This window comes from Aquarana catesbeiana, linkage group LG11 (genome assembly GCF_042186555.1).
Source record: "Aquarana catesbeiana isolate 2022-GZ linkage group LG11, ASM4218655v1, whole genome shotgun sequence".
Taxonomy (NCBI): domain Eukaryota; kingdom Metazoa; phylum Chordata; class Amphibia; order Anura; family Ranidae; genus Aquarana; species Aquarana catesbeiana.
Window position 1 is genome coordinate 28,319,127 of NC_133334.1, and position 14,093 is coordinate 28,333,219.

Below are 14,093 nucleotides of genomic sequence, written 5' to 3' on the forward strand. Positions count from 1 at the left end.
TCTTAGGTAACAGTTTTAATTAAAAAGTAATGCGCTTACATTACAAATAAAAACAAATCGCCTTTGGTATATGTTACTTACATGCCCGGTGCTTGCGTGTTGCGTCTCCAACCCCTCCTCGCTCGCACACCCTCAGAAACCATGGAATCAGGCCGAGACAGAAGTACAATTAAATCACACCTGTTTAATAATAAAAGTAAATAGAACAAATGTAGTCAAAACATAGCCAGAGTTCAGGAACCAAAACGGATAGTCAGACAAGCCAAACGTCAGGGAGCCGGAGATGAGCGTAGTAAAATGGCAAGCAGGATCTGGAGCCAGAAGGGATGTCAGCCAAGCAAGTCTTTTAACAGGAACGCAGGAGATAGTCTCTGTGATGTTGACCAAGGCGAAGGCAGAGATCATCTGGGCTGGACGGCTTAAGTAGGCAGGACTGACGAGCAGGATATCATCAACAGCTGAGTAACTGTGGAGAGATAGGAGCTGGCAATTAGCTGACAGCTGAGCGGCCAGCTCAGAGAAGGAAGGGCTGAGCCCAGCCCTGACACACTCACAGATAACACTCTTAGCGTGAAGATTCAGTTGCTGTGTAGCCACGTCCCTAACATGTTTTGTCACTTCCGACTTAATCACAGGGGATGGCTGCATGTCGCATGTTTGTGGAGTTGGACACTGATCATCACTTATCACTCATCATCAACGCTGATATAACATTTGGACTGTTTATTATTTAGACTGTCTTTCTATTATATATGTTATTTCTGGTAGTTTTTATTACTGTATTTTAAGAGAATTTCTTTTATTATACTTCAAGCGGCTGCTAGTTGGTCTTTGATAGAAGTATATACTGGGATTATATCATCAGTACTACTTCTAATATACATTGGTTTTAAACTGCTCCACCTGTATATATTGAGCAGGTGACACATGACGGCTGGGATAATTTGGCACTGAGTAGTGTACTGTAGGCCTCTTTCTGTACACTTTTTTTTATTTTTATATTTATATTTATATTTAGTTCAATAGCGCAGTGCTTATACGAGAATGTAATTTAATAGAACAAAATAGAATATAACCGACTTCTGAAATTCAAATTGAATAAGTTTGAATCCGAATTGAATAGATTAGAATAGAACAGAAAAGAAAATAATAGAATAGAAAAATACAATAGAATAGAATTGAACAAATTAGACTATAACCATCTTCTGAAATTCAAATTTCAAATATAATAAATTTGAATTGGAATAGAATAGATTAGAATAGAATAGAAAAGAACAGAAAATAATAAAAAATGAGAATAGAATAGAAAAAAATAGAATAAAAAAAAAAAATAGACTAGAGAACTAGACAAATTTTCCGAATTCAGTCAAATCATTGAAATTGAATAATGGAAACGGATGGAAATGAATACAGTACATGATTTTACATTTTGACCACAGATACGCTTTAACCCGACAGTTTTTAAAAAAAAAGATTTTGTTTATTTAACAAAATTTAAAAATGACATTGATGTACATAAAATGTTTTTAGATTTAACATAATAAAGTGGAAAGCATAATATGACATAAAATATGGTTTAACTTCTTTTCCTTCTTCAGGTGTCATTGTTGGGGCTGTGGTTGGAAGTGTTGGGGGTCTTATTGTCATCTGCCTTTTGGGATTTTTAATTTGGAAGATTGTAAGGTAATACTAAAACAAATATTTTTCCCCTAAATAAGTATAAATAAGTAATATAATGGGGCTATTCTCACCTATGCACAGCAGTAACATGGTATGTGATACCATTCACTTTGTAAAACATGGCAATGCACTACTGTGCGCCATGTCTCAAAAAATTTATAAGCCTGCTGGAATGCAACAATATAATATAAAAATGTAATATAATATAGTTTTTATTATATGTATTTTATTAAAGGAAATTTTAATAATATTAATATTAATTAATATGTATATATAATATAACAAAATGATAAAATCACATATATTTTATTATATAACATAATTATGTCAATGAAAGTCACCAGGATGTGCAGGCATTTATGGAATTTAAAAGATGAATTTCATATTTAATGTATGTATTTAATGTAATTTAGTATATTAAGTTAACATATATCAATAATATAAGAAAAGACAATAAAAATAAAATAAAATCACATATATTTTAATATATAACATAATGAAGTCAATTAAAGGCACCAGAATGTGAAGGCATGAATGAAATCTTAAAGTGATTGTAAAGTCATTTTTTTTAGGTAAAAATAACAAACATGTGAATGGAATCTTAAAGCTGAAAGTCATATTTATTACATGTTTGTAATGTAATGTAATTTAATTTAATACATTTGATTAATATATATTAATAATAATTAATAATATAATTTAGTTTTTTAGTATATGTATTTCAAGGAATTATAATTAATCAATATATATATTAATAATATAATAAGGGATGTGCAGGCATGGATGGAATTTAAAAGATGAATTTCATATTTAATGTATGCATTTCATTTAATTTAGTATATTAAATTAACATATATCAATAATATAATAAAATAATATAACAAAATGATAAAAATCACATATTTTTTAATATATAACATAATGATGTCAATGAAAGGCACAAGAATGTGAAGGCATGAATGAAATCTTAAAGTGATTGTAAAGTCATTTTTTTTTTTTAGGTAAAAATAACAAACATGTTATACTAATCTGCTCTGTTGCAGTGTATTTGCCCAGAGCAGCCCGGATCCTTCTCTTCTCGGGTCCCTCTTTGGCTCTCCTGGCCCCTCCCTCCTGTTGAGTGCCCATACACCCTCTTTCTTTCCTCATTGGCTGACTGACTTTGACTGACAGCAGCAGGAGCCAATGGCACCGCGCTGCTGTCTCAGGCAATGAGGAGGGGAGTCTCGGCCAGCCGAGAGTCTCCTGCAGCATCACTGGATGTAGAAGGGGCTCAGGTAAGTATTAGATGGGCTGCTGCACACAGAAGGGTTTTCTTTTTATCTCACTACAGAATGCAGTAAGATGAAACTTTCTGCCTTTACAACCACTTTAAAGCTGAATGTCATATTTTATACACATAATTAATTTAATTAAATACATTTAATTAATATATATTAATAAAATAATATAACAAAATGATAAAATCATATATATTTTTATATACAACATAACAATGTCGATGAAAGTCACCAGAATGTGAAGGTGTGAATGGAATTTAATTTCATATTTAAAGAATGTATTTAAATAAAGTAATGAGATTTAATTAATATATTAATAATTTATCAAAATAATATAGCAAAATGTTAAAATCACATATATTTTGATATATAACATAAGAATGTCAATGAAAGGCAGCAGAATTTGAAGGCGTGCATGGAATTTTAAAGCTAAATGTCATATTTAATGTATGTATTTAATTAAATTAATATATATTATAAATATAATAAAATAATATAACAAAATAAAAAAATAACTGTGACCCTATGAAAAAAGTTGTGGTGCCTCTCAGGTAGGAGGTGGAATCCGCGCTAAAACGATGTGAGTGTTGGCTGGAAGAGGAGCCCGTCCTGGCTCTGAGTTGCAGCAGTGTCAGAGGGAAAAATCCATGAGCCGCACATGGATGGCAGACCCGTGTGAGGAGTGCATGGTAGCCTCAGTCTGGAGTCCAACCAGGCCACGCCCACAACGTGTTTTGCTCTGCCCTTTGGAGCTTAGTCATGGGGAACATGACTAAGCTCCAAGGGGTGGAGTGAAATGTGTTGTGGGCGTGGCCTGGTTGGAGTCCTGGCTGAGGCTACCATGCACTCCTCACACGGGTCTGCCATCCATGTGCGGCTTATGGATTTTTTCCTCTAAAAATGATCAAATCACATATACTGTATTTTAATATATAACATAAAGATGTCAATGAAAGGCACTAGAATGTGAAAGCATGAATGGAATCTTAAACCTGAAATTTCATATTTAATATATGTATTTAATTTATTTTTTTTAAATTACCGTAATATATATTAATAATCTAAGACAATAATATAACAAAATAATATAACAAAATAATAAAATTACAGATATTTTAATATATATCGTAAGGATGTCAATGAAAGGCACCAGAATGTGAAGGCAAGAATGGAATCTTAAACCTGAAATTCATCCTTAATATATGTATTTAGTTTAATTAAATAATTAATAATTAATTAATAATATTTAAGTAATATATTAATAATAAGATACAATTATACATTAAAATAATATATATTGTAATATATAAAATAATGATGTAAATGAAATGCATGAGGATGTAAAGGCATGAATGGAATGTAAAGGCATGATTTAATAAATGTATTTAATTTAAATAAATATATTTCATTAATGTATATTAATAATCTAAGACAATAATATAACAAAATAATATAGCAAAATAATAAAATTACATATATCTTAATATACTGTATATCATAAGGATCTCAATGAAAGGCACCAGAATGTGAAGGCATGAATAAAATCTTAAAGTTGAAATTTCAGCCTTAATATTTGTATTTAATTTAATTAAATATATTTCATTCATATATATATATATATATATTATATATTCATTCATTATATATATATATATATATATATATATATATATATATATATATGAAAATAATAAAGGTACATATATTTTTTAATATTGAACATAAGGATGTCGATGAAAGGCACTAGATCGTGAAGGCATGAATGGAATCTTAAAGCTGAATGTCATACTTAATACATATATTTAATTAAATTAAATACATTTGATTAATATATATATATAATAATATAATAAAATAATATAATATAAGGGGAGACACACATACATGACATTTGCGGTTCATATGGGGTAATACCAGACCTCAAGTACAAAGGCGTACGCTTTACACACCAAAACCTATGGGGAGGCTTGGTCTCCCTAAACTACAGGCATGTTATCAATCGGCTCAAATAGCCCAATAAGCCTACACCACAGCTAAAGGTTCGGTCCCTCTTTGGGTTTCTATAGAAGCACTTGCCTGCCATCCGTTGGCTATAGGGTCAGTAATGTGGCTTCCTAACCGTCGACACCCACCTATACTATGCCCCACCTTATCACAGTCCCTAGCAATATGGGATAGAACACGCAACCGCAGTCCTTTATCATCCCCTCACACACCATTAGCTCCTATCTTCTGCAATCCAGAGTTTCCACCTGGTTTGACCCCACAAGTGTTTCAGTGGTGGCTCAATAAAGGGCTACTGAGAATTGGAGACTTTCCGAACGGGGATCAATTACACACGATACAATATTTTAAAGATGAGTATCTCATGCCCCCTAATGAAATCTTTCGGTATAACCAAATTGCATCGTTTGCCAGATCTAAACTTAACCAAGTAGTGGGCCCCCTTACGCTTACAACATTTGAATTAACTTGCCAAGCCAGAGGCTTTCAAAGGGGTCGGATCTCTGCGATATATACCTCCCTCACTGAACCAGATTCAAAACTTGCTTATATGGTACAATGGCAAAGAGATTTGAATCTAACTTTTGACCTCAATGAATGGCAGGATCTTGCTTATCAACTATCCAAAGTCTCAATTAATACTACTCTGATAGAGGCTAACTACAAAACGCTTCTACGTTGGTACTTGGTACCCACCAGAGTAGCTAAAATGCATCCTTCCGCTCCACCAAACTGTTTCCGACGTTGTGGTCAGTTGGGGACGATGTACCATACTTGGTGGCAATGCACCCTCGTAACCAGGTTCTGGATTCGAATTTTCAACTTGATCAATTCAGTGACGGGGGTAAATATTCGCAGACCACCTGAAACTGCCCTTTTTCATAAACTGCCCGATGAAACACCCAAACAATCAGTAAAACTGATTACATATATATTACTGGCGGCAAGAATTACAATTGCAAGACGTTGGAAACAGTCAGTAATCCCTCTTGACCAGGTTAAGAACAAACTTAATTGGATTATGATCAATGATAAACTCACTCACATTCTCAATAGTAAAGTCAAGAAATGTAATGGGATATGGGACCCATGGATTGACTATATTTCTACTCCATAGCGAATTCCAGGATGACCCTCTCCTTCTTCATTTCACTTTTCCTCTTTCGTTTCTTCCCTTCTTCCCTCCTCTTCTCTCTTCCTTTTGTTTTGTTTCCCTTTTTTTTTCATTTCTTTTTCTTATTCTCACATCTCATAAATTCTAATACAATACAGATGATCTCACTTATGATCCTCTATGACTGGGATTGTCTCAAAGACCAGGTCCGGGACCTCCCAGGACTCTGGGTCTGTGCCATTCCCTCCCACGGGGATTGTTCAGCTCACAATTGAGAGGCTATGGTTAAATTCCACCGATATCTAGATGTTTACTGTGTTTTTTTATGTTATGTTACCATAATAGGTGGTGTATAAGTCATATGATTCTATCTTAATTATTTTTGTATTGGAATATACCGCTTTGATAATTTAACATTAATCTGCCCATGTGACTGGCTATTTTGTACTTTGCTACCTTCTTTTTCAATAAAAACATTGAAATATAAAATAATATAATATAACAAAATGATAAAATCACATATATTTTAATATATAACATAATAATGTTAACGAAAGGCACCAGAATGTAAAGATGTGAATGGAATCTTAAAGCTGACATATTTATTGTATGTATTTATTTAAAGTGAATATATTTAATTAATATATATTAATAATATAAGAAATAATATAACAAAGTGTTAAAATCACATATATTTTATTATATAACATAATGATGGCAATGAATGAAAGCAGAATGTGAATGGGTGAATAGACTCTTAAAGCTGAATTTCATATTTTATGTATGTATTTAATTAAATTAAATATATTTAATTAATATATATTATTAATATAATAAAATATTTTTTTTAACATAAAAGTGCCTTGGCAAAATATCTAAAAATTGTTTCAAATTGACAAAAAACTCTGTACAAGCCAGCGGATGGATCAATCCTGCCTTTTTTGTTACATAAAGCCACAGGCATTCATTGTGCAACCTTGAGTACCCTGCAAACTAGCCGGCGGTGTCCTAACAATCAATGACATTATCGGTTAGTAATGAGGGCGTTGGGCATCTGTACAGCATCCTTGTTTGCCCCTCACCATCAGCACATGGATTACGTTAGCTGAGTGAGGGTGTCACGATCTGGAGTCAGGCTCGGAGGCCAGTGGCTGTAGCAGCTGGGAGATTCACGAGTTCACATAATTATCAGCCCAAGCGATTTACCGCTGTTGGTCCTGTTGTGGTTTAATTAGAGAGCAGGATAGGGCAGATAGGGAACAAGCAGAAGCGTAGCAGAAGAAGTTGATGAACAAGCCAAGGGTCATCATCAAGCAGTAGCTGGAGGGATCAGACGAAAGCATAGTCAAGGAACAAGCCAAAGGTCATCATCGAGCAGTAGCTGGAGGGGATCAGACGACAGCATAGTCAAGGAACAAGCCAAGGGTCATCATCGAGCAGTTGCTGGAGGGGATCAGACGAAAGCATAGTCAAGGAACAAGCCAAAGGTCATCATCGAGCAGTAGCTGGAGGGGATCAGACGAAAGCATAGTCAAGGAACAAGCCAAAGGTCATCATCGAGCAGTAGCTGGAGGGGATCAGACGACAGCATAGTCAAGGAACAAGCCAAAGGTCAGTAATGAGTGGTAGCAAACATATAGACAGCAACAGGAGTGACGAGAGGAAGATATAGGCTGGAGAGAGCACAATAATTGGGCAAACAGGAAGTGCAAAGACATGGCTTAAATATGAAATTTATGGGAGCAGCAGGGAGCTCAAGGTTCACGAGAAACAAGGAACAAGACAAGATAATCTTAAGGGATTATCCAGAGAACTGTCCAGCATCCCAGGTGGCTCAGCAAGAAGAAACATTGCCATATGCAGCCAAGGTCACAGATTCAATTCTGGGTCCTAACTGAGGGAACAGAGAAAGGCTGCAACACTGCTCAGTACCCGTGTGCAAAGGTGCATTTGCTTTGTGAGCATAAATCACCACTAATGCTGGGTGTGGATAATGTTACTATATGTAAAACTATTAGCGTAGGTCTCACATTTTTAGAATGGGGTAAATTGTGCAGAATTTTAAAGGGTTTCTTGACCAAAAAAGGTTGAGAAACCCTGTCTTAAAAGTATTGGGACGCCTGCCTTTACACGCACATGAACTTTTATGGCATCCCAGTCTTAGTCCGTAGGGTTCGATATTGAGTTGGCCCACCCTTTGCAGCTATAACAGCTTCAACTCTTCTGGGAAGGCTGTCCACAAGGTTTAGGAGTGTGTCTATGGGAATGTTTGACCATTCTTCCAGAAGCTCATTTGTGAGGTCAGGTTCCGCTATAATTCATCCCATAGGTGTTCTTTCGTGTTGAGGTCAGCACTCTGTGCAGGCCAGTCAAGTTCCTCCACCCCAAACTCGCTCATCCATGTCTTTATGGACTTTGCTTTGTGGACTGCTCCAAATCATTTGGTGGAGGGGGATTATGGAGTGGGGTTGTTTTTTAGGGGTTGGGCTTGGCCCCTTAGTTCCAGGGAAGGAAATTCGTAAGGCATACCAAGACATTTTGGACAATTTCATGTTCCCAACTTTGTGGGAACAGTTTGGGGATGGCCCCTTCCTGTTCCAACATGACCACCAGTGCGCAAAGCAAGTCCATAAAGACATGGATGAGCGAGTTTGGGGTGGAGGAACTTGACAGGCCTGCACAGAGTCCTAACCTTAACCGAATAGAACACCTTTGGGATGAATTTGAGCGGAGACTGCAAGCTAGGCCTTCTCATCCAACATCAGTGTCTGACCTCACAAATGCACTTCTGGAAGAATGATCAAACATTCCCATAGACACACTCCAAAACCTTGTGGGCAGCCTTTCCAGAAGAGTTGAAGATGTTATAGCTGCAAAGGGTGGGCCAACTCAATATTGAACCCTACGGACTTATGGCGCGTACACACGATCGGAAATTCGGCCAGCAAAAGACCGATGAGAGCTTTTGGTCGGAAAATGCGACCGTGTGTATGCTCCATCGGACTTTTGCTGGCCGAATTCCAGCCAGCAAAAGATTGAGAGCATGTTCTCAATTATTCGGTCGGAAAAAGTTCCTATCCGAAAATGCGATCGTCTGTAGCAATTCCGACGCGCAAAATTCCTATGCATGCTCAGAAGCATTGAACTTCATTTTCTCGGCTCGTCGTAGTGTTGTACGTCACCGCATTCTTGACGATCGAAAATTCAGCGAACTTTTGTGTGACCGTGTGTATGCAAGCCAAGCTTGAGCAGGATTCCATCGGAAAAAACATCCAAGATTTTTCTGACAGAAAATCCGCTCGTGTTTACGAGGCATAAGACTGGGATGCCATTAAAGTTCATGTGCTTGTAAAGGCAGGCGTCCCACAAGTTCATGTGCTTGTAAAGGCAGACGTCCCAATACTTTTGACAATATAGTGTCAGAATCTATATTCTAAAACCACCAAACCAAGGTCTGTAAGGGCCACACAATATAAGCCAACCTGAAACTCTAAAAAGTACCATTAAAGAATGTCATGCATATATCATTTCTGGGATGTTAGCAATGTGCAAGAGCTTAATGAAAGCAATATCCGTATAAATGTAAATGCTTTACCATATTGTCCTTTAAATTCTGATCCCATAAAAAAAATTAAACTTTCCAGTTTGATATGATTTATAGCCAACACACATATTATATCATTGCTTACTGTTTGTGTTGTTTATATCAATTGCAGGAGAAGAAAATTGTCTCTGGATAAAAGGCAGTCCAAGTAAGTGCGTCCATTTATCAAATCATAAAATTGTAGGAATTTTAACTTTTTATATAATAGCTCCAAATTCACCTTTCCTAGGGACCCTCCTGCTAAGGCTGAAGAATTTGCAGAAATAATAAAAATGAAAGAAAGAAGGGACACCCAAGGCTTCGGCACAGAGTTTTCGGTATGTATTATAACCTTCTGTTACAGTTTAAAGCTGAACTCCAGACAGACAGCTAAATACACAGATTAAATACATACTTTGGAGCTGTTTTGGATGCTAAAGCATTTACATTTCTGTCCATTAAGTCCTGAGATTCACACAGCTCTGCCAAACAGCATAGCCCCGTCTGGCATGGCAAAAAGCTGGATTTCTCTCTGCCGCAGTTAAAGCTAAACTCCAGCTTTTGATACACTCTACATAGTTCATGTAGGCCACCTTGCCCACTATGTCCCTCACTAACGTGAGGCCGATGGATGTGCTGTATAAACTGTATTTAGCTGTGGCCACATACAGCATACCGCACTGTGTTCCGGGTTTGAGCCGAGACTTCCAGTCTTATACCCGGAACACATTAGAGCAGCCATTCTCAACCAGGGTTCCATGGAACTCTAGGGTTCCTCCAGAGGTGGCTAGGAGTTCCTTGAGCTGTGGCTAATTTATCTCCTGTTTGATGGTGCCTACATAGTTCTAAGCCAATGCCACTTGGAGGAGCCAGTGGTATGACACCAATGATCTTTATAGCTCTCTGTAAGGGGGCTAGTCTTACACTGACCACCAGAGTAAAGGGCATTGTTCCCACTGACCCATGAATGGGTTTTATCAGGGGTTCCCCGAGACCTGAAAATAGTTTTAAGGGTCCCCCTGGGCTAAAAAGGTCGCGAAAGGCTGCATTAGAGTCTTTCTGAACGTTGATCAGCCATTCAGAGAAATCAATGTATTCTGTTGGCACTATATAAATCGTGTATAATAATAATAATTCTAGAAATTAATACAAGCCTTCCTTCAGAGGTTGTGACATCATGAGCCCACCTCTCTGACTCAGCCAATCAAAGGAAGTTTTGTATATATTGCTTGAATACATCGGTTTCTCTGAATGGCTGATGGCTGATCATAAAGACTCTAACGTGTTCCGGGTATGAGACAGGAAGTCTCAGGTTTGAACCCTGAACATGGTGCAGTATGCTGTATGGAGCCTTAGCTCCATACAGTTTATATAGCACATCCAGCGGCCTCACATGTTCTTGAGGGACATAGTTCATTTTGACCAGCTTGGCCCAAACAAACAAACTATGTAAAGTGTATCAAAAGCTAGGATAATGTTTGGGGGTTTAAAGTAATTTTCTATCTAAAATATGCAGATTTTAATATGTATTCAAAAATTTTAAAAATTCCCCCGGTAGGCAAGCAGTTAATTTAGACAGATTAGCTGTCTATTTTTTTTACGGACTTTTTTTACGGACAAGATTTCCCTACCGAATTATTTACTCTGCCATTGGATCTGTCTAGTTATGACATGGGAAACGTCATGCCTTTGCTACCTTTCTTCAATGTAAGATAATAAATTATTCAACACAGATGTTGAAAGTCCCTTGTAAGGGGTAATGCAAAGGTTGGAACCCAGGAACTTGTGGCCAGAGATTTTAGTGCTACAACCTCTAAGACAGCCATTCTCAACCAGAGTTCCATGGAACCCTAGGGTTCCTCAAGAGGTTGCTGTGGGTTCTTTGAGATGTAGTTTGTTGACCTCCTGTCTGATGGTACCTTCACAGTTCTGGGTCCAACGCTGCTCAGCAGAGCCAGAAGCATGACACCAATTGACAGTAAATGACAACAATTTTTAGCTGTTTTAAGGGTGGCATTCTGATAACCACCGTAGGGGGGGCATTCTTTTCGCTGACCATCAATGTGAGAAACTTCCTTCCTACTGACCGTCAATGTAAGGGGCATTCTTCCCACTGATCACCAATGTAAGAAGCATTCTTCCCACTGACCTCCAATGCAAGGAGCATTCTTTCCACTGACCACCGGTGTAAGGAGCACTCTTCCCACTGACCACCAATGTAAGGAGCATTCTTCCCACTGACCACAAATGTAAGGAGCATTCTTCCCACTGACCTCCAATATAAGGAGCATTCTTCCCACTGACCTCCAATATAAGGGACATTCTTCCCACTGACCTCCAATATAAGGAGCATTCTTCCCACTGACCACCGGTGTAAGGAGCACTCTTCCCACTGACCACCAATGTAAGGAGCATTCTTCCCACTGACCACCAATGTAAGGAGCATTCTTCCCACTGACCATCAATGTAAGGAGCATTCTTCCCACTGACCACCAATATAAGTATCATTTATCCCACTGACCTCCCATGTAAGGAGCATTCTTCCCACTGACCTCCAATGTAAGGAACATTCTTCCCACTGAACACCGGTGTAAGGAGCATTCTTCCCACTGACAACCAATTTAGGAGGCATTGTTACCACTGATTCCACACCACAAAAATGTAACATTATATATACTTTAAGCTTAGGAATAAAAAAACAGGGTCTGCTGCCCAACCGACCACAGTTTTTCTTTTTCATTCAGATATAGCTGTAGGACAGTTGACCTCCTCCTTTTTTTAGTTTTTTTTTTGGCAATAATGCTGAAAACACCAGTTCCTGAGCCAGAGAATGTGCACACTTAACTTTCTCCATTGCTAAAACTTAACGTGCAGGCTCATACAAGCCTCTCAAAGAGAAACAGGAAGGCTGCACTTTAAAGAAGCACTTGACAAGAAGCTACAGTATCATCCAGCATATGCATAAGCTGGGTGTATCTGGTTGCAGTGGGCTAAAAAGAAAAAATAAGGTAATTGGTAATAAGGTCATTGTTTCCATGACATGATTAGCAGAGGCATGAATTTCATGGGTTACTGGAATTTCTCTTTATCCAATATTAGGAGCATCCATCCTTTTTTATGCCACCAAAGATAGGCAGCTTTACTGCCCCAATGCTAAGCCCCCCTCCCAGGAGGCTCTGCCTCCATAGACATGGTGGTACCAATGTACTTGTTCGGGTTGTCTGTTTTCATCGTGGGCATGACCAGTCCCTGAGCTTCTTAACAGCCTTTGGTACTCAGTGCTTGAGTATTGGGAAAAACAATTTTGTATCTTGGCTCACTAAAAATGATGTAATTCTTTCTTATTTAGGCTTTGCAGTGCGTTGGAGCTCTACAGTCCCGATCAATATCTACACATCCAAAAAATGCCACCAAGAACCATCCAAACGCTGTTTTTCCATGTGAGTAAAAATGTACAAGTCATAATACTTAACCAACTGACTGCCTTTTGTCCAGATGTTGGGCGCTCCATATTAAAAAAGTCGTACCAATAGTCACCTTCCTAAATTACATCATTGCATAGCGTTGTCCATACCCCATCTTAATGTTGCAGGGTAGGGTAGTGCAATGATTGGATTTAAAAATAATAATACTTTTCTGTTGGACTTTTTCTCTTAGAGACTAAAGGCCCGTACACACAGTCAGAAAATCCTGAAGTTAAATTTCGTCTGATGAACGATCTGCCGATATTCTGATCGTTAGTACAGTGGAACCTTGGATTATGAGCATAATCCGTTCCAGGAGAATGCTTGTAATCCAAAGCACTCGCATATCAAAGCGAGTTTCCCCATAGAAGTCAATGGAAAGAAGATAATTTGTTCCGCATTGACTTCTATTGCATGCAATACCACATGTGGCCAGAGGTGGGGGGGTGCCGGAGAGCCTCGGAAATACTTGGGGACAGCTCGGCTGAACTCGGAAAGCTTCGGAAAGGCTCGGAAACACTCGGGAGCTGAGTATTTCTGAGTATTTCTTGAGTGATTCCAAATATTTACGCACCGGCGCCCCCCGCACCCCTGGCCAAATGTGGTACTGCACACCCCATATGCTTGAATTCTGCTCGCACTCGCAAACCAAGTCAGAATTAAAAAAAAAAAAATGTTGCTCGTCTTTCAAAACGCTCGTTAACCGCGTTACTCGTTAAATAAGGTACCACTGTATGCTGCTTTTGACAGCCGATTCCGAATTTCCGGCAGAAAAAAAATGGATGTGCAGGCTCCGAAATTTTTGTCCGATGTGACCACAACGTCCGATTTTTCTTTTCGTTAGTACGGTTTTCTGCCAAAAAAAAAATCTGAAGAGCAAGACTATGCATGCTCAGAAATGAAAGAACACATACAAAACAATTCAACACACTACGTTACTTTTAACGTTGAATTCTGTCGTCTTTCGA

At 37.9% G+C, this 14,093-nt stretch overlaps 1 long non-coding RNA gene across 1 annotated transcript; it reads left to right on the forward strand.

Moving 5' to 3' along the window:
- Window positions 1–1,469: 1,469 nt before the first annotated feature.
- On the forward strand, window positions 1,470–13,091 carry LOC141112941 (uncharacterized). The gene is made up of 4 exons (XR_012236663.1): window positions 1,470–1,683; window positions 9,795–9,830; window positions 9,912–9,999; window positions 13,011–13,091. It is a non-coding gene; the product is annotated as an uncharacterized lncRNA (long non-coding RNA).
- Window positions 13,092–14,093: the final 1,002 nt, after the last annotated feature.